We start from the raw sequence: 21,865 nt of genomic DNA, 5'->3' as shown, positions 1-21,865 counted from the left end.
CTTGTAATATCGTTGTGGGATGTAAATGCTTGAATAGCAGAATAGATTTTTGGTGTACTATGAGTGTGGAAGTTATTTCTGGCATCATCAAACCTGTGCAACTGGTTATATTTGTCTCAGTACAACACATCAGATATTGTTATCTTTGTGAGCTCAGACTGAACTTTTTTGTAATAACTGTTGAATTAGAAAATTAATACTTTTTATGTAGGAAAGAAGAAGCTGTACATGTATTCATTGTTAAACTGCTGAGAATTTTGAATAGAGAAGAATCAGTACCAGCATCTTCACAAGTAATGACAGCATAGGAGTGTTACTTCGTGTTCTTTGGATGTGGTGGTGCAGACCTTTCATCTCACTAGTATCTTAGACTGTTCCATTTATTTCTTTTGCAACCCATGTGGATGTCTATAGCTGTGCGTGCAAGATACAAAAGATCATCAGCTGGTACCACGGTATCATTGTTAATATATACATTTTTTATGTGTTGGTTGTAAATTGTTTTAGTTTTATTCTAATTGATTTTCAGGACTACTTTCCAACTTCCTGTATTAAGTTCTTCCATTAGCTGTTGCTGAAGGGTTCACCTGCCGTAGAGGGCAACTGCGTATCATCAGCAAGACGCAAGTGATTAAGGTATGTCCCATTGACGCATATTCGTTCTTCATTTGCTCATTTTATGGATTTGAAAAAAATGTCTGGGGCTGTCTCTCTCCTCCTTCAATTCCCAATTTCCCATTATTCTGATGAATGGACACTGCAGCATTGATATGTGATTTTTAATTTACTGACATATTTTAAATCAACACCTTTTTTCTCAAGGGCTGGGTGTAAATATTTTATTGAAACAGTCAACATATTTCTCAAAATCAGCAAGCCCCAGAGACAGTGTCAGTTATACTTGCTACTGTGTTCTGCACTGTCATTCATAACATTCAAATGATCCATTTTGCTATGTTACTGTACTCGTTTGATGCAGCCCACCATTATCCTGTGCAGGCCTCGTCTCTGTATATAACTATAACAACTTATATCCATTTGAATCTGATCCTTTTATTTGAATTTGGGTCTCCTCTACAATTTTTACCCTACACACCTCCAGTCCCACATTGATAATTCTGTCATGTCCCAGGATGCATCATTTAACCATCCCTTTATTTAGTCAGTTGGTGCATTAAATTTATTTTTTCCCCAGTTTGCTTCAGTATCTCCTCATTAGTTAAACAATCCACCCATGTAATCTTCTGTTCCCTTGTCTGTTATGTTTATCATTCACGTTTCATTTCTGTACAAGGCTGCCCAATAGCAAAACTCATCTACCCTGTCGTAATCAAATTCCTTTTGGATAGCATGATTTATTTCATCTTCATTTCTTTACATTGTTTTACTTTTGTTGATGTTCATCTTATAACCTCTTTTCAAGATACTATCCATTCTGTTCAACTGCTTTTCCCAGTTCTTTGTTGTATCTGACTATAGTCATCTGCAGACCTCAAAGTTTTTATTCCTTCTCCAAAAACTTCTATTCCTTTTCCAGATTTTTCCTTGGTTGCCTTTACTGCCTGCTCAGTGTACAGATTGAGAATACCACTAAGGATAGGTTACATCTGTATCTCTTTCAGTTTTTTCAGCTGCTGCTTTCCTGCGGTCTGGTTTCTATAAGTTTCAAATAACATTTAATTCCCTATGTTGTATTCCTGCTACCTTCAGAATTTCAAGGACTGTTATTCCAGTGAACACCGTAAAAACCTTCTGTAGATGAGTAAATGTTATAAAAGTGGATTTCCCTTTCTTTTACCTGTCTTCTAAGGTAAGTTGTATGGACTGTATTGCTTCTCGTGTTTCTACACATCTCTAGAACAAAATCCGGATTTCCTAGAGCTCGACTTCTACCAGTTTTTCAATTCTTCTTTTGCATTCTTCTTGAACTCTGAGAGTATTTTGCATGTCTCATACACCTTGCACACCATGTCGAATAGTTTTTGTCATGGCTGAATCTTCTAAGAATATTAATAAGTCCGAAGGAATGGCTTCTATTCCAGATGCCTTGTTTTGGCTTTCGGTGTTTCAGTGCTCCATCAAATTCTTCTTTTAGTATCATAGAATCCTTCTCATCTTCATGTACTTCCTCTTCCCTGACTGTAATACAGTCATAAAGTTCATTTCACATGTGTAACTTGTGTATAACGGGTGGTTATAATTAAATTGATGGTGCTCAGAGTGCTGCAGTGTGGGCTCTATACATCACTGGACACTGAAACAATGTAGGTATGTTCATTAATTGGTGGTGCATTCATGGAGTATGCCGGAAAAAAAAAGAAATAAGAAATGTTCTATGTTCTGTCATCAGGTAAACAGCCGGAATGTTGTGTGGCTGCAAGAAAAGGGGTGGAATGGTCAAACACATGATAACTAGTTCTGGCACATTTATTAGAACAGGGGTAAAAGTTACACCATGTCTCTGTGCGAGGATCAGAGGAACATAACTCCATTTTAGCTACTTTACCAGAGAGATGAAGAAGAGTATTTTAAGCCCTAAATTTCATGTTTCAGTGATGTAATAGAAACTTCATTGAAAATTTTCTACACTAAAGAATACACTTAAAAAGCTGTCTGATGATAATATAGCCCTACTGGTTTGCCATTATTAATTGTTTAATATAGCACTAAGGAGATACATAATTATGATTCTAAGTGAATCAGTCTACATAGAGGTTTTACGTATTGGAGACACGCACTTACTTTGCCAAATATAAAATAACAAGTTAGTTTACTCATTAAAAAGGGATCAGTTACAGCTTAAATAAAAGCATATTAGTGGATTTTTGTACCAACATCACTAATGAATGTTTGCAACCTAGCTAACTTCATCACAACCATTCCCACAGGAGATATTTTACCTCCTCTTCCCAAAGTTTTAGTGTTCCATGGTATTTCTGTCCCAACTGGAAGACTAGCGGAATTACGGGATTTTCCAGAAACTGGCAAACTTCTGAATTGTTGATGACTGAAATGTTCGAAAAAGATGTGATTAACATCACTTTTCCCATTTTGAAGTGACATCACTTTAAGCCATTGTACTTAATTTACTTTGCTGTCAGTTTTAGTATTTTTCGACATCTCTTTCTACATAGCCCCAGAATCCAGGAAGTCCTTCTGGTTCATTTCAACAGCTTCATACAGTCTTTGTTTTATAACAGTCTGAACAACATTATACCACCATAAATGATCACATATATTAACAGTTTTTGCCGCCCTTTCTACACGGGCATGGGCTGATTCACACTCCATTAAAGACTGGCCAGGCTCAAAGACACATTGGTATATTCTTTTGTATGTTTTGCACAAATGTTTCTGATACATTAAAAGTGCTAAGGAAAAACCATAGACACATTTGAACTTCATAACCATCTTTCGACAGAAAGTACTTCTTTGTCACACTTCTTTGCCACATTTCTTTGAGACTGCACACCTGCAGAACATGACCTTTCTTTAGATACCTCCATAATAAGTGAAGCTAAATACTGCTACTGCTTCTCTGTATCTTTCATCATCCAGAATCCTTGGAACATCCCTCTTACTTCAGTCTCACTGATGTTCTCGCTACGCTTTCTCAGGCATTTGGAACAATGCTAGTACTTCAATGTTCTGGCTGCCACTTCTTTATTAGCAGTTGATGTGTATGCCTTTCCTGACTGCCTATTCATTTTTCTCATGTCCTTCTCCATGTAGATTGCCCAGGTCTTTTATCATTAGAATCAACAGTCACTGGATTTACTTCCCCCTGTCACATGTTCATTAACAGCACAAAACCTTTGTGCAGATAAACTGAAGAATCAGGGATGAATAGCTGATTTGTCATTGAATGGGGATTTACATAATTTATCCCATTTGTGACATTGCCTGGAAAGGAGAAAATTGTTACTGACATTGTCTTATGTTGTATTATATATTACATTAATCAGGTATGAATCTTATACAGTCGCATTGTATTACGAAACTTGTAATGTGTGGTAATTATGACAGTATCTACCAGTTCACTCAGAGACAAAAAGTGTGGCCTTGGATGTACTGAAATGCACTTGCGTAATTATTTTAGTAACATCTCAGTTAGGAGAAGAAATAAATCAGAATCTAATCCAGAGCCAGTAAGGAAAGGTGTATACACAACCGTATTAAAATGGTAGTCTCATTATATGTGTTTCGTTTGTTTTTCTTACATTCCTGCAACTACACATTCAAATATTTCATGACTGAGAAAAGAGTATTTGAAATATTAAACAAGACCCACAGTGGAAACGGATTATCATTTTACTTACTTAGATTTTCTAAACGTGGTTTCATTGGCAGTTGAACTGCACCTCCCCTTTTCTTTGGCCTCAGAGATGGTGATGTTGTTGATGAAGAATCTGTGTTGCTATCGGGAATGTAATTATGTGATGAACCGGAATCAAGCACAATCTTCTTCACTTAACTCTGGCAGCCGTTCCCATAATGAAACTGTTTTGTATTACAGATGAGGTTTCACCATTCTTTTTTTTTTTTCTGCTTCTGTAATTTTGAAATATGTAAACAATGACTAGGAAGTAAGTCAGTCAAGCTAATGAACTGCACCTCCACAGATAAATTATCTTGTAGGTAAAATCAATAGTAATTCATCTTACCTTCATCAGGTGTTGAATTCCTTCCAGTGCAGTAATTTTGCATCATTAGCTTAACTATTCTCCTTCCTCATGAAGTCATTTTTATCTAACAAAGATCACACACCAATACTAACCTCTTCACAGTGAATAGTTCACAAAGCTAAAGTGTGATGTCGCAATAAAAGCAATGTGACTGCATTGACAGTGCTTACAAAGGGCACTCATAGTTTATCTAGTGTTTCTCTACTTACTGATTCTTGCAAGGGAAATGCAATAGTTTGAAATGTCATACATAAAGTGTTTCAAGAATTCATGGAAAGATGAATGATTCAGCAATGAGATGTGATGCAATGTTTCCTCTTGGCACTGTAAGCTTTGTTATTAGCTGGTAGACAACATATACTTCTCGTTCAGCACATAGGAAAATAGTGCACAAATGCAGCAAAATTGTGTTATGCAAAACAATCAGATAATGGTTTCTGCTGATATTTCCAATTTTACTTCATGAAGTAAGCAGTCAGAAGAGCAAAATGCCCATACATTTTGCTGATCCGAAAATTGAGACGCACTTACTTGAGACAGAAGAACATAATTGCCAATATGTCTGTTTCTAAAATAAGTTAGTTACTTGGAGGTACGCACCACCTTATTCTCACAAGAGGAAGGAATAGAGATATGCTGTTTTGACACAACAGGGAGCTGATTACCGTGAGCACACACATTTTAGGAGATTCGTTCCTCTGACTTCCACACAACATTGTGTAATATAGTCTCTGGGCTCTGCAACATGCTGCAGTCAAAAAAAGGTGTGGTCAACTGTTGCTTGCAGCATATCCGGTGTAATCAGAGTGACAGGTCAGCTTATGCTATTCTTCTGATCAGGAACAGTATGGATAGATCCCTGATAGACACCATCTGTCAGATATATTCACAACCAGTCACATGGATTTAGGTCAAGGCATCTGGAACGACACGCATCTTGAAATTTTCTAGAGATGATGCGGTCATTACTGAAGGTTTCTCGAAGCAGATCTTTCACCTGGCAAGTGACGTATCGCTCCATTTTCCATGAAAATAGTGTTATGGACACAGTTGCATTCTTGAAAATCTGGAATCATGTGTTGCACAAGGAGGTCCTTATAGTGTGCAGGCATCACAGTACACTTGAACAGGCCAGTGTGGCGTCGTCATCTTGCAGGAAAAGGGTCTGAGAATGAAGAGCCTTCTGAAACCACATCACAGAGTCTCATAAGCTTAGTGCAATGGATGTTCCAGCACAACGTGTGTAGTAGAACACCGCTGCACCACCTATTCCACTTGTTTCATCAAATTTCTTGATCATATTCTGTAGCAGATTTATTAATATGAGGCCTGTTCTCAGCTGTTTCTGTTGGCAATATTCTTGCATTGCACCCCTGTTATTGGTGCCATTCTGATCAATCAACTTTACCAACATTGTATGGTTTTTCTTCTCAATAGCAATTGCGTTTCATATGGAAAACGTCAACCTTCTTAACCCTTCACACTAACAGTCACTTCACAAAATAAATCAACATGCTTCCCCAAGCAAGAAGCAGCATCATCATGTCAAAATAGGAAATATTTTTCATTTGACTGCTTACAGTGCCATATTTCCACCTGGTGACAGAAAGTAGAACTCTTTTTTTTTCTTTTTTTTTTTCCCCCTGTATACTCCACCAGCGCATCAGTTAACAAACATACATAAAATGTTTCAGTGTCCTGCATTCAGAACATCATCAGTTAATTATAACCACACAGTATGTATTCATTCGACCTTTCAGTTACCCCTCCTTTGGTTGTTACTGGCTTGTCCCTATTTTCTTTTTCTGAAAGTTATCTTTAATTTTAAAATATGCTTATCTATCTTTCCCCTAGTCATGCACATTTCTGCAGCCTTGTGTTTGTCCTCTTGCCATTCCTGCTTTGCCATTGTGTGCTTTCTGTCAGTTTCATTTTTTAGATGCCTGCATTTCCTTTCATTTGCTACGTTTTTATATTTTCTTATTTTGTCATTTATATTCAATATCTCCTGTGTTATCCAGGGCTTTCATATAGAGCTTGACTTTTACATATATGATCCTCTGCTCTGCCTTCCTCGTATCATCTATCACAACTACCAGTTTGTCTTCTCTTGTATTCCTTTCACCCGTTTCAGTCAGTTGTTGCCTAATGATCCCTTCGAAACTCTCAACAACCTATGGTTCTTTCAACATACCTAGGTCCCATCTCCTTAAATTTCTTACTCTCTGCAATTTCTTCATAATTTGTGTGTCACCAACAACAGATTAAAATTGGCCAAAGTCCACATCTGCTTCTGAAAGTATCGTGCAGTTTAAATTCTGATTTTGAAATCTATGTCTTACAAATGTATAATTTGTCTGAAACAGTCTGAAAAGATCTTCCAAGTATACAGCCTACTTACATGATTGTTAAAACAAGTATTTGGAATGCAAAATTATACCAGATCACTATCCATTTCATTACTTTCCTCCAGTCCACATTGTCCTACTAATTTTCTTTCTCTTTATTTTCCTACCACCAGTTCCAGTCTGACCTTACTATTTGAATAATTTCTTTTTGTTAGAGATAGTTGGCATATAAAGTTCTACTATGGTGAGTGTTGACTTTGTGTCTTACCTTGGCTATAATAAAGTATTCAGTATACTGTTCATTGTGTGTCACCTGCATTCCCATATTCTTTTTATGCTTGCTTTCTATTTGATTTTGTGTTGATAACACGTTATTCACCTGACCAGATGCACTAATCTTCCTGCCATCAGTCTCCACTGATTCCCAGTATATGTAACTTCAACATGTCCATTTCCCTTTGTAAGTTCTCTGACCTATAGTACCTATCCGATTAAAGGATGTTAACATTCCACACTCAGCCCTGTGGAACAACTGTTTTGTTCTTTTTGGTGTCGTCCTCCTGAACAGTCCCCACCTGGATAGCCAAATGGGTGACTTATTCTACCTCCAGAATATCTTACCCAAGAGGATGTCATTGTCATTAAGCCATACAGTAGAGCTACATGCCCTCAGGAAGAATAATGGCTGTAGTTTCCTCTTTCTTGCAGGTTTTTGCAGAACCAGCATAGGAAGTCCATGTTGGCTATTATTGCAAGGCTTGATCAATCAGTCATCCAGATCCTTGCCACTGCAACTACTGAATAGGCTGGTGATCCTATTCAGGAGCCACAGGTTAGTTTGACCTTTCCTCACACACCCCTTCATTGTGGTTGCACCTAGGGTACTATTATTTGTATTGTTGAGGCAAGCAAGCCACTCCATGTCAGCAAGGTCATGGGGGCCAGTTTACTACATCCAGTTATAAAGCCAGCTTGATCCTTCACATATAAAAAATAATTTTTTCCCCTCTACGGTTTTAGATAATGTTTATGAAAATCTTGTACTATATTAACAAGACAAAAGTGATCTACAGGGTATTATTATTATTATTATTATTATTATTATTATTGCTTGTTATAAGGTAGAATAATTTTAACTTTGTTTTGGTATTAGGGAAATCTATTTTTCTGCAGACGTTCCATAAATAATTTTCTGTTTGACTTTGTATTGCTTGTTATCCAACATTAACCAATTCTGTTGAACATCTTCTCCAGTTGCCTTTCCTTTCTTACACATTACCTTAATTACTTCCAGTATTAACTATTGGTGTTTCTGATTCATACAAACATTTAAATGGCTTGTAATATTTCTACAGTTTTTTGTCTGTTGCTAATTACTTGTCATCTGCTTATTAACTAATCAGATGAGGCATCTACCCAAGGTAATTTTTTGTTTTGTTTTCTTCATATTCTTATTGCTTTCAATTCCTTTTGAAGACTTATCTTAAGAGCAACTTCTTTTCTATTTTACACAGATACGTACAATTCTATTTTTAGTTCAATTTGAATCTTAACAAATATACACACATCAAAAAAAGTTTTGTATCACCCCAGTTCTTAGAACTCCTGAAGATAGATGTTGACTGTGGATATTGTATCACAGATACAGTCTCTTTGACTGTTCAGAGATGTCACTAAACCCACACAAAGATGTAAACAACCCTGCATGAGCAGCGCCTATTAGAGAGAGGGGTTCCGACAGCCGATCAGTTCCAGTTATTCCACCAGGGAGGAGGTATACAACTCGCATTGTCTGTAGTTAAAGCATGCCTAGATGGTCAATACTGCAGTTCGATCACTTCTGCATTGTTACTTTGTGCCAGGAAGGGCTCTCAACAAGGGAAGTGTCCAGGTGTCTCGGAGTGAACCAAAGCGATTTTGTTCGGACATGGAGGTAAAGAGAGACACGAACATGCCTTACTCCGGCCGCCCAAGGGCTACTACTGCAGTGGATGACCTCTACAGGACGTCATGTTACAACTCAAACTGTGCGCAATAGGCTGCATGATGCTCAACTTCACTCCCAATGTCCATGGCGAGGTCCAACTTTACAACCACGAGACGATTCAGCAGTGTACAGATGCGCCCAACAACAAGCCAAGTGGACTGCTCAGGATTGGCATCACATTCTCTTCACCGATTAGTGTCGCATATGCCTTTAACCAGAAAGAGATACATTTGGAGCAACCCGGTCAGGCTGAACGCCTTAGACACACAGTCCAGCGAGTGTAGCAAGGTGGAGGTTCCCTGTTGTTTTGGGGTGGCATTATGTGGGGCCAACATACGCCGCTGGTGGTCATGGAAGGCACTGTAAAGGCTGTACGACACGTGAATGCCATCCTCCAACCAATAGTGCAACCATATCGGCAGCATATTGGTATGGCATTCGTCTTCATGGACAACAATTTGCGTGTCCATCATGCACATCTTGTGAATGACTTCCTTCAGGATAACGACATCGCTCGACCAGAGTGGCCAGCATGTTCTCCAGACATGAACTCTATCGAACATGCCTGGAATAGAGTGAAAAGGGCTGTTTATGGCCAATGTGACCCACCAACCACTCTGAGGGATCTACGCCAAATTGCCGTTGAGGAGTGGGACAATCTAGACCAACAGTGCCTTGATGAACTTGTTAATAGTATGCCATGACAAATATGGGCATGCATCAGTGCAAGAGGATGTGCTACCAGTGTGTACAGCAGTCTGGACTATCACCTCTGAAGATCTCGCTGTATGGTGGTACAACATGCAATGTGTGGTTTTCATGAGCAGTAAAAAGGGCGGAAACGATGTTTACGTTGATCTCTGTTCCAATTTTCTGTACAGGTTCTGAAACTCTCGGAACTGAGGTGATGCAAAAGTTTTTTTTATGTGTGTATTTTGTATATTTACTTTTATAAAAGATTTTGGCAGATGAATATGTTACTCATCTTGCTAAATTCTGCTGTTGTATGAAATCTTTCTTATCTGGTACCGTAGCAGTAGGTCACACAGAGGAATCAGTGTTTACTTTTGCATTAAAATCTCTGTTTATCATTTTTGTAGAGGCATTTACTGTAATTTGTCACTTTATCTAACTGTTTTTAGCTGTCTTCTGAGTCTTCATGAGAATGTGTGTGTGTGTGTGTGTGTGTGTGTGTGTGTGTGTGTGTGTGTGTGTGTGTGTACTGCAATGAAATATCATTATGAAATGAGTGTTGCTATTCCTATCTGCCCCCACAGCCTTACTTCAGCCAGTAACTCTTCTCCTAACCCCCAAACTTTCACAGAATATAGGAGACTAGATGCTGGCAGAAGTAAACCTGTAAGGATGGGTTATGAGTTGTGCTTGGATAGCCGAGTTTATATATATATAGCACATTCCCGTGAAAGGTGATGATTCCTGATTTCCTGCAGTCTGGCAGGCAGTTTAGATCTGCCACGAAATTTCAAGTCATTGGACTTACAACTGCAGAGTGAAAATTCATTTTGTAGTTTTGATATTATCTGAGATTATTCTGTATCTGTTACATTGTTATTAATTTCCTTATTTCCAAAAATGCCTACATCTGGATTCCCTCCCTGCTCTGTTCATTTGTAATAAAACACTTGTCCTGATTTTTATTTTATTTGAGCTTTTTTTGTCAGATTCCGATACTTTTCTAATTTAACTCTTCTTCTATCTCTGTTAGCCTACTGTTAGAGCCTTAAGTTCTATACTTTATTGTTTCTGAATTAAAAGTGGTATAGCAGTGGCAGCATTTGTACCATCTATTTTATTGTTAATACAGCCAAATCTTATATTGGTAAGTGTAGGTGCAGAAGTTTTTGGGTGTACCGCATGGCCTAAATCCACAATCCATATTCCCTCAATCCACTGCTCCTTTTCTGTGATAAAATAGTGTGCTAGGACCCAAAGAATTTGGGAGATATGCCTGAACAGTGCTAAACCTTCCAATGATATGATAACAATAGTTGCAGCCCATGCCCGAGTGATTGAGTATCTCTGTCCCTCTCTAAGTACATTATATATATATCTAAAAACAAAGATGATGTGACTTACCAAACGAAAGCGCTGGCACGTCTATCGACGTGCCAGCGCTTTCGTTTGGTAGATCACATCATCTTTGTTTTTAGATATATTTTTTTTTTTTAGATATATTTTTTCCCACGTGGAATGTTTCCTTCTATTACATTCATATCATTAATTTGAACCCAACAATTACGTTTGTTATTGTCACTGTTACATTTCGAAATCTTTTCTGTCGTATTATTTTCTCTTTTTGTAAAGTGTATGTTTATGTTTGTTTGTGTGTCTATCGACGTGCTAGCGCTTTCGTTTGGTAAGTCACATCATCTTTGTTTTTAGATATATTTTTTCCCACGTGGAATGTTCCCTTCTATATATATATAAAAAGAAAGATGATGAGACTTACCAAACAAAAGCGCTGGCAGGTCGATAGACACACAAACAAACACAAACATACACACAAAATTCAAGCTTTCGCAACCAACGATTGCCTCATCAGGAAAGAGGGAAGGAGAGGGAAAGACGAAAGGATTTGGGTTTTAAGGGAGAGGGTAAGGAGTCATTCCAATCCCGGGAGCGGAAAGACTTATGTTAGGGGGAAAAAAGGACAGGTATACACTCGCGCACACACACACATATCCATCCGCATATACACAGACACAAGCAGACATTTGTAAAGGCAAAGAGTTTGGGCAGAGATGTCAGTCGAGGCGGAAGTACAGAGGCAAAGATGTTGTAGAAAGACAGGTGAGGTATGAGCGGCGGCAAATTGAAATTAGAAATTAGCGGAGATTGAGGCCTGGCGGATAGCGAGAAGAGAGGATATGCTGAAGGGCAAGTTCCCATCTCCGGAGTTCTGGCAGGTTGGTGTTAGTGGGAAGTATCCAGATAACCCGGACGGTGTAACACTGTGCCAAGATGTGCTGGCCGTGCACCAAGGCATGTTTAGCCACAGGGTGATCCTCATTACCAACAAACACTGTCTGCCTGTGTCCATTCGTGCGAATGGACAGTTTGTTGCTGGTCATTCCCACATAGAACGCTTTACAGTGTAGGCAGGTCAGTTGGTAAATCACGTGGGTGCTTTCACACATGGCTCTGCCTTTGATCGTGTACACCTTCCGGGTTACAGGACTGGAATAGGTGGTGGTGGGAGGGTGCATGGGACAGGTTTTACACCGGGGGCAGTTACAAGGGTAGGAGCCAGAGGGTAGGGAAGGTGGTTTGGGGATTTCATAGGGATGAACTAAGAGGTTACGAAGGTTAGGCGGACGGCGCAAAGACACTCTAGGTGGAGTGGGGAGGATTTCATGAAGGATGGATCTCATTTCAGGGCAGGATTTGAGGAAGTCGTTCCCTGCTGGAGAGCCACATTCAGAATCTGATCCAGTCCCGGAAAGTATCCTGTCACAAGTGGGGCACTTTTGGGGTTCTTCTGTGGAAGGTTCCGGGTTTGAGGAGATGAGGAAGTGGCTCTGGTTATTTGCTTCTGTACCAGGTCGGGAGGGTAGTTACGGGATGCAAAAGCTGTTTTCAGGTTGTTGGTGTAATGGTTTAAGAATTCCGGACTGGAGCAGATTCGTTTGCCACAAAGACCTAGGCTGTAGGGAAGGGACCGTTTGATGTGAAATGGGTGGCAGCTGTCATAATGGAGGTACTGTTGCTTGTTGGTGGGTTTGATGTGGACGGACGTGTGAAGCTGGCCATTGGAGAGGTGGAAGTCAACGTCAAGGAAAGTGGCATGGGATTTAGAGTAGGACCAGGTGAATCTGATGGAACCAAAGGAGTTGAGGTTGGAGAGGAAATTCTGGAGTTCTTCTTCACTGTGAGTCCAGATCATGAAAATGTCATCAATAAATCTGTACCAAACTTTGGGTTGGCAGGCCTGGGTAACCAAGAAGGCTTCCTCTAAGCGACCCATGAACAGGTTGGCGTACGAGGGCGCCATCCTGGTACCCATGGCTGTTCCCTTTAATTGTTGGTATGTCTGGCCTTCGAAAGTGAAGAAGTTGTGGGTCAGGATGAAGCTGGCTAAGGTAATGAGGAAAGAGGTTTTAGGTAGTGTGGCAGGTGATCGGCGTGAAAGGAAGTGCTCCATCGCAGCGAGGCCCTGGACATGCGGAATATTTGTGTATAAGGAAGTGGCATCAATGGTTACAAGGATGGTTTCCGGGGGTAACAGACTGGGTAGGGATTCCAGGCGTTCGAGAAAGTGGTTGGTGTCTTTGATGAAGGATGGGAGACTGCATGTAATGGGTTGAAGGTGTTGATCTACGTAGGCAGAGATGCGTTCTGTGGAGGCTTGGTAACCAGCTACAATGGGACGGCCGGGATGATTGGGTTTGTGAATTTTAGGAAGAAGGCAGAAGGTAGGGGTGCGGGGTGTTTGTGGGGTCAGGAGGTTGATGGAGTCAGGTGAAAGGTTTTTTAGGGGGCCTAAGGTTCTGAGGATTCCTTGAAGCTCCGCCTGGACATCAGGAATGGGATTACCTTGGCAAACTTTGTAAGTAGTGTTGTCTGAAAGCTGACGCAGTCCCTCAGCCACATACTCCCGACGATCAAGTACCACAGTCGTGGAACCCTTGTCCGCCGGAAGAATGACGATGGATTGGTCAGCCTTCAGATCACGGATAGCCTGGGCTTCAGCAGTGATGATGTTGGGAGTAGGATTAAGGTTTTTTAAGAAGGATTGAGAGGCAAGGCTGTAAGTCAGAAATTCCTGGAAGGTTAGGAGAGGGTGATTTTGAGGAAGAGGAGGTGGGTCCCGCTGCGACAGAGGAAGGAACTGTTCCAGGCATGGTTCAATTTGGATAGTGTCTTGGAGAGTTCCTTCCTCCGTCGCAGAAAGATGATGAGACTTACCAAACAAAAGCGCTGGCAGGTCGATAGATACACAAACAAACACAAACATACACACAAAATTCAAACATTCGCAACCAACGGTTGCCTCATCAGGAAAGAGGGAAGGAGAGGGAAAGACGAAGGGATTTGGGTTTTAAGGGAGAGGGTAAGGAGTCATTCCAATCCCGGGAGCGGAAAGACTTACCTTAGGGGGAAAAAAGGACAGGTATACACTCGCGCACACACACACACACACACACACACACACACACACACACACATCCATACGCATATACACAGGCACAAGCAGACATATGTAAAGGCAAAGAGGTTGGGCAGAGATATATATATATATATTTCAGTAAGGTAATTTCTACTTCATTATTATTATTCAATTTCCCAAAAGCTTTATCTGTTGTTATGTTGTGGCTATGTTCTAATGACCTTCTGGTGCTACTTAAATGACAGTGTTTGAAAATTAATGCTCAATAAAAACCATCTCAACTGTATTATTACAAATTTATTGTGTTATGACCGTTTTCATTAGTTGAACATCTTCAGGTTGTGGTGGGTAATATGTGAGCCTGATGTGCAGAAGGTTGCAGGTTTGAATCTCGTCAGGTGCTTAAAAATATTTTAATTTTAAACAGTTGCCAAAATTTTTAATAAAGTAATTGATTTAAATGTAACTTTATAAAATTTCTAACCCTTTACATGTCATTTTAATTATTGAATAAATGTTTAGATTTACTCTTCCCCCACCCCCGCCATTTGGAATCTTTGTGCACATGATTTTAATTATTTTCTTGTATTTTGATTTAATTTCTTTTGTTTGATCAACTTATATTTTTTTGATTGCTGTTGCCTTCATTATTTTTATTTCTCATTTTGCACATTTATGTATAATCCTTTCTTTTGTTTAAATCTTCATCTGTGTTTCAAATGTTTGAATGACGATTCCCATCCACAAAAATGCACATCTTGTACCTAACAAAAAATACATTTTTGACACCAATGCACAGCCAGTATAGATAAAAATAATGATCAAAGTCATTTCAATAACCATTTAAAAATAAATGTTTTGAAGCAGCTGACGAGATTTGAACCCATAACCTTCAGCCCGGCACACTCATATCCTATCAACTATGTAACAGTGCCACTGTACGTACAAGTATCAGTTTTAATGCTCTAGAACCTTAGGCAAAATTACAAAATTTTACTCGCAAATGAGGACCCACCTGGCTGAATGAGTGTTCATTCGGTGAGTTGATACCTGGGATCTTGATCTACATCAAGATGTTCCTAGTTTCAAAAAGTCTATCCCACTCCTGGGGACTTCTCTTACTCAGTTGTGGAATGGCACAGTCTGGCCAGTTTACTATCCACAGCATGCCATGTTTGCTCGCTATACTTTTGCCAGACTGTCGGCAGAATGTTTATGGTTAGTGTTTCTGCGTTTCGTCCACCTGTAACTACCAGACCATTTATGACATGACTTTAGCGCAACTCGGTGAGGATTTAGTATAGGGTTGTTACCATTGTGAGTTACTTATTTTATTTGTGAAGGTGCTGCAGCTTTAGTCTAATTTCCTGTTTTGTTTAACTCCAGGCAGCCTAATGTAGTTCAACAGATGAAACAGGTCGCAACACAGTAAATGAGTAATAGTACAGCTGTGATGCTCAACATGGTCAAAAGGTCAGAATTGGTCAGCTGCGTAAAATAAACAAATAACGAAAAGAGCCTTGCATGAAAACTGTTTCATTAAGAAATTCTTCTTATGCGTGGACCTATACATAAAGAAAAAAAAAGTCCTTGTGAATGAAAGTGTGTGCACACCTGTTAACTCAGTTTCCCACTCTAGTCCTCAAAATGTTGAAAGGGAGTGGTTTATTCAAAGGCTTCCCTTAATCTATTAAGGCAAGTATTGGAATGGTTCCCTTGCTTTGGACACACATGGGAAGGAAATATATTGCATCCTTCACAAACTTGTGTTGTCTTTCTAATGACATTATTGTTGGCAGGATGTTAACACCAATCATCATTTTGGTACTGTGGAAGTAACTGGTTACATGACATTTAAAGAATAGCGTCATTTGATGTGTTAAATTTTTCCTAAGTTTTCCATTATTATTACTGGAGTAAACAGGAATTTATCAAATAATCCTGCTGTTGAGATGTGTGTGGATAGGACAAAATGGCTTCCCAGTCCCCCCACCCACTTCATAAGCTGGACTTTGAATTCTTATCTTTCTTCTGCATTTCTTGAGTCCTGATGAGTGAGTGGAAAAATGTGTACCTAATGTTTGATTATTGTCATTTTTTTAATTTTTACTTCTAGATGATGTTTAATGTTACTTTATTATTCTGCTTACTCGTGCCCAGTCTCCACCCCCTCTTGATGCTTCTTTCTCGTTTTTGAAATTTGGAAAAAAACTGTTTGTGATTATTACTTAATGTTGCTTCATCGCTTAGTCATTGTTGATCTGAAGCTTGACTAAGTTATAAGACGTTATAAACATTTATTACATTAAGAACATTAGTGCGTTTTAAATGAGTGGAGCGAGCTTCCCTTCGGTATGGTATTGATTACATTATATTTATAAATGTTGTGCTCTTGTATTACACAGTTCCAGAGTTGCATATGTCAAGTTTAGACTTTATTGATTGCATATGCTGTGATTTCAGAAAGAAGGAAAAGTTAACAGCATGTATTTTCTAGGTCAGCTGTCGGTGAGTTGTTACTGAATACATAATTTTTGTGGTACAACTGGAAAAATTTCCAGATTTTGTTTACTCACTTCATGTAAGAAAGTATGTCATATTTGTAATCAACGGGAATCCAAATCCAAGTTTCTGATTATGTAATGATTTTATATTACGTCTAGTAATTCTATGCTGTGACACAATTTTTCACTCTCAATCTGTAGTCCACATAGTTTCATGTATTGTTGGACTTCATGCTTTCTTCATTAATAACATGTTAATTTTCCATGGACTAAGTCTCTAATACAATAAACTGCTTATGTTTACAGGTTCTGAGGCAACACAAGACCGTACTGGATTTGTGAGTAGGAACTTATTTCTTGTGAATCAAACATTGTTAACAACATAAGTAACATTTGTAGAGAAATGCAGCATCTGCTGGAAAGTTACAGCTGAAATAAGTAAACAGTTGTACCCGAAAATTAGTTCATGGAGAAGCAGTGGCACCATTAAGGAAGAGTGACAGAAAACTTGAAGACAATTAGATGACTGCATTGGTTTTCTCCGAATTCCACTAATGCAGCAGATTTCATCATTCAGCACACTTTTACTAAAGCTAAGGACTTGGACATCTAAATTCAAAATTCTTGTGAGGATTGTACTCATAATTTTACTGAAATAATGTAAGGGCTCCACTTGGTGTTCACAAAGGTCTATACACAGCAAGAGAATTCTTTGTTCTTTCTATATGCAAAGTCTTCAGCATTCCTTGGACTAGTATCTGTAACGGGACTATTCATATCACTTTATTATACAAAGGTGAGAAAATTGTAGGGAAATCTTAGCAGATGCAGATAAAATTATTGATAATTAAAATCAACGAGTAAAATAAGTGATTTGCTTGAAATCAAAAGATGTATTGCAAACATGCTGTTGAACATCTCATTAAACATCTTGTAGTTTCTTCCATCTCAGCAGTATGACATCTTTGTTTTGCACCCCCAAGTACAAACCTGGACTACGTAATCTCCTCCAGTCCAAGAATAGGAACTCTGCTATTATGTCCAATTATTCAGGATAAAGATAAATAGCCACATTTTGGTGCTGTGTATTATGTTGCAGTCATGTACTTGCTCTTAACCACCACTCATTCTTAAGAGCACTTGCTGAAAGTGAACTTAAAATTAATGATTGAGGAAGAGGTCCAGTGAATTTCACACTGCTGTTCACTTTAGTTTTGACAATTTTTCTTACCACACCAGACAGCTGTGCACCTATTATAAGTCAGTTCTTTGTTACTTCCTTAAATCCACAGATTAATTAATTTCATGTTTGTCTAGTAAACATTTCAATCATATTAAAAATGTTGACCGGTATTATTCTTATTTCATCAGTAGAAACTTTCCGAGTTTAAATTAATGTGTTTCAGAGTATTCAACGTTGTTGTATGTAATGCTGCCACCCTGGTTTTATCAAAAACAAAACTGAAACCACTGTTTCTGTTCATTTTACCTAAGTATGACAATTGGAACACACAAAATAAAACAATCTACCAATTTACATGTGTGTGTAGTTGCGAACATCGAAAGGCAGTTTACGTTCATGCCACAAGTTAATCTGTAAATATAGCTACATGCTGAACATTTACAAATGTTTTATTTATTTATTTTTTAATGTAAGAATGTGAGTTATTAGTTCCTACCCACCAGCTTTTACACACTGCAACAATAGAAATTCTTCTGCATAATAGGAGGTATTGTCAAGGAGAAACTTCTTCAGTTTGTTTTCAAATTTTGACATCTGTCAGGCATTCTATATCATTGGGTAAGTGATCAAAATCTTTTGTTTCAGCATTGTGCGTCCCTCTTGTGCTAAAGACAACCAAATGAATGTCATTTTTCTTTCTGGTATTGTAATTATGTGTATCATTGTTCCTTTTAACTGCTGTGAATTATTTACAACAAAATTCATGAGGGAATAAATATTCTGTGAAGCAGTAGTCAGGATGCCCAAACTCCTTCAACAGATGTCTAAAATATGATCTTGGGTAAGCACCACATATTATTTTTACAGTATATTGTTGAGCAATGAAGACTTTCTGTCTTAAAAATGAGTTATTCCATGACCTTACTCCATATGACATTAGTGAATAAAAATATGCCAAGTGTGTCACCTTCGTGATTTGTCTGTCCTCAGTATTTGCAATTATTTTAAGTATGAATGTGGCAGAACTAAGTTGCAGAACTAAGTTGTTTTAGGAGTTCTAAAATGTGTTTTTTATCGTTTAAATTCTCCTCAATATGAACATGTAAGAATTTTGAAGTTTTGACCCTATTTATTATTTCCTCACCACGTGTTACACTTATCATTGGTGTAGTACACCTAGATCTGTAGAACTGAACATGTTGTGTCTTTCCAAAATGCAGAGTGATACCATTCATAGAAAACCAGTCAGTGATACTTTTAAGAACACTGTTTTCCGTTTCTTCTGTTTCTGTATGTATGCTTGGATTGATTACAATACTAATGTCATCTGCAAAAGTAACTAATTCTAGTTGTTGTGTATTAGACGGTAGATTGTTTACATATATGAGGAACACTAATTGTCCAAATATTGAGCCTTGGGATCCCCAGACATGATTTCTCCACAGTCAGAATTGTGTTCTCAGACTATATTGGTTGAATTACTGTGCACAACTTTCTGCATTCTTCTGGTTAGATATGACCCTATTAATTGGTTGGCTACACCATCAATCCCATTAAACTTCATTTTATGTAAGAGAATACTGTGATTCACACAGTCAAATGCCTTAGATATGTCACAGAAAATACCAGCTGGTGCCATTTTATTATTTAATGCTTGTAAAATTTGGTTAGTGTACATGTAAATGACATTCTCAGTAGAGCACCTCTTCTGAAATCCAAACAGTGAGTTGCAAAGGATATTATTGATGCTAAGGTGAGATACTATTCTGGAATACATCAAAAATAAATAGTTTTAAATAACAACTTTGAGTGAAGCTGATGTAACAAAGTTCATTTCAAAATTGAGTAATTTCAGTGTTTTAAATAACACATACATATGGTAACTCAATTGTTTCATTGTCTCTGGTGATTTTACGTATTATGTAAAAGCCTTCTGCAAGATCGCTAAAATGCTCAGTCTTAAATCTTTTGCCTGCAGATCCTCAATATGTCCTGTCCTGTCAGGGTCATTTATACATTACCACACGTTTCATTCTCAATCCTTAACAGGTATGTGTGGACTGTTCTGTGATATTAGTTTCCAGTAGCTCACACCAGTGTATATCTATTAATAAAATTACATATCATGACAACCCAAAAACATTACAGTTTTATCGAACAACATTTTAAATCAGATTTTTAATATTAATAAAATATTGGTACACATAACACTGACACTCTTTGACTGGAAGTCTGTTACTGTTGATCATGAGACCTAAGTGTCAACAGCTTTATAATTTGTAGTTTCCGGTAGTTGCTTTTCTTTTGATACCATAGTCTACTTAATCTGTGATAAAAATCTCCATAGAACTTGAAGAGACAAATTTCCATTACAGTCAATTTAAAAGTTTGATTAATAATATCAGAAAATAATCAAATGTTAAATACCGTAGTGTCTCAAATTTTATTGAAATTTTGTATGTTGAGAAACAGTTGAGAAATTTTTAGCTCTCAATACGCAGCCAATCAAGTGAGGGTTTTCAAAATATTCCACGCAACATTCTGAATTTGTTATGAAAAGATCATGTGGTAGTCTCTCTGTGAAACTTGTTTCATCAACTCACTGTTCATTTAGTACGCAACTTACAAATTTCAGGATTCAAGCTTGAGCAGTCTGGTTACCATGGTCACTCAATGTTGAGAAACAGGTTAGATATTTTCTGAAATTTGGCCAAAAGTTGTTAGAATGTGAAGTACTTTGTGACTAGCAAAGCCATGAAGTCCTAGGCATTACAATTACTTAGTTTCAGAGATATTTTTAGGTGAAGGGGGCTCCAAAATATTTCCCACGATATTTGGCTTTTTTCTGAAATCTTATATCTGAAAAGGGACATCTCCACGGTAGCTACTATTTTAATTGGGTGAAGTTTTTCTAAAAGAATATGTAATTTGTTTCACTGTGTGGATGGAAAATAAACTTGCATTGGTCCATGGTGGTTTTGGCCTCCACCAAGTTTTAAAAAACTGACATCCTGATTGCGAAGGATTGTGATAACCACAGGTGGAGCACTTTTCTCAGGATCCCAAGCCTGCAGTGAGGGTCTTCCGAAGCCTGTGCTGGTTTCCCAGCGTACCTAACTGCAACACAAAACAAAAGATTATAATAACTACTTGAACTTCCCATCCACATTTCAGATAATAGCATTTGGAAAACAGTACGGAGGGCCAGTGTAAGTACTAGAAGGTGCACGACAAGATGCCAAATGATGTTGCTTAGGAATTCTGCATGAATTTTTTCTCAGGGCCAGTGGAAGAAACACAGGTTATCCACAAGGATGCATAAAATGTAACAGTGTATGATGCTGCATGCATTTCCAATCCACAACTTTCCATCATAAATGCTAACAACATATTACCTTAGCTGTAGATTTGCAGCTACATCTTGTGCTATCTCATCAGTGACATCACAGATCTTCATTAAAAATTATCTCTAGTCACCTGAAACTTTACTGACCTCCTGAATCTCCTCTGAATCAGCATAAATTAATGGATGTTTTTCCTGTGTTTCAGCAATGTTGGAACAGTTAATTGCTCGGCTGGAACAAGTTGAGCACGTTCAATTTCTGATTTTCTTTCCCCAACAAAGACAGATTTGATTTTTTCTGGTTATCATCACAAAATTTGTATAGGTCTAATGGTGTGGGAATTTGATTCTCTTTTGGGTGCTGGAAACTTGCTTTTGCAGCCAATTTCTTGGTTGTGCCACTGACACTATCAGAAGGGGATTATCAATGGTTAGTTTCAAAAAAATTCCTCTCTGTTCAAATTCCTAAATCTTCCAGAAGTGACACAAATTTGAAAAGTTTTTAACATTCTTGTAATGGACAGCAGAGCAGTCGCTGAAGTGAAGCATTGCTTTTATTAGAGTTAATTTTGTTTGTTAAAAAGTGACTTATTTCTGAACAAAATGTACTGTAATAGTGCCATATTTTAAGCTGTTGTTTACAATACACAAGCTTTTGGTCTACAAAAGTTAATTTTTGAAAAAGTA

The 21,865-nt window shown here is 38.1% G+C and overlaps 1 long non-coding RNA gene across 1 annotated transcript; it reads left to right on the top strand.

The window, feature by feature from the left end:
- The first annotated feature begins 534 nt into the window (after positions 1–534).
- LOC126095165 (uncharacterized) lies at positions 535–16,995 on the top strand. The gene is made up of 3 exons (XR_007521916.1): positions 535–636; positions 7,742–7,865; positions 16,959–16,995. It is a non-coding gene; the product is annotated as an uncharacterized LOC126095165 (long non-coding RNA).
- Positions 16,996–21,865: the final 4,870 nt, after the last annotated feature.

Source organism: Schistocerca cancellata, chromosome 8, assembly GCF_023864275.1.
Source record: "Schistocerca cancellata isolate TAMUIC-IGC-003103 chromosome 8, iqSchCanc2.1, whole genome shotgun sequence".
Classification (NCBI taxonomy): domain Eukaryota; kingdom Metazoa; phylum Arthropoda; class Insecta; order Orthoptera; family Acrididae; genus Schistocerca; species Schistocerca cancellata.
This window is presented reverse-complemented; position numbering and strand designations above follow the sequence as displayed.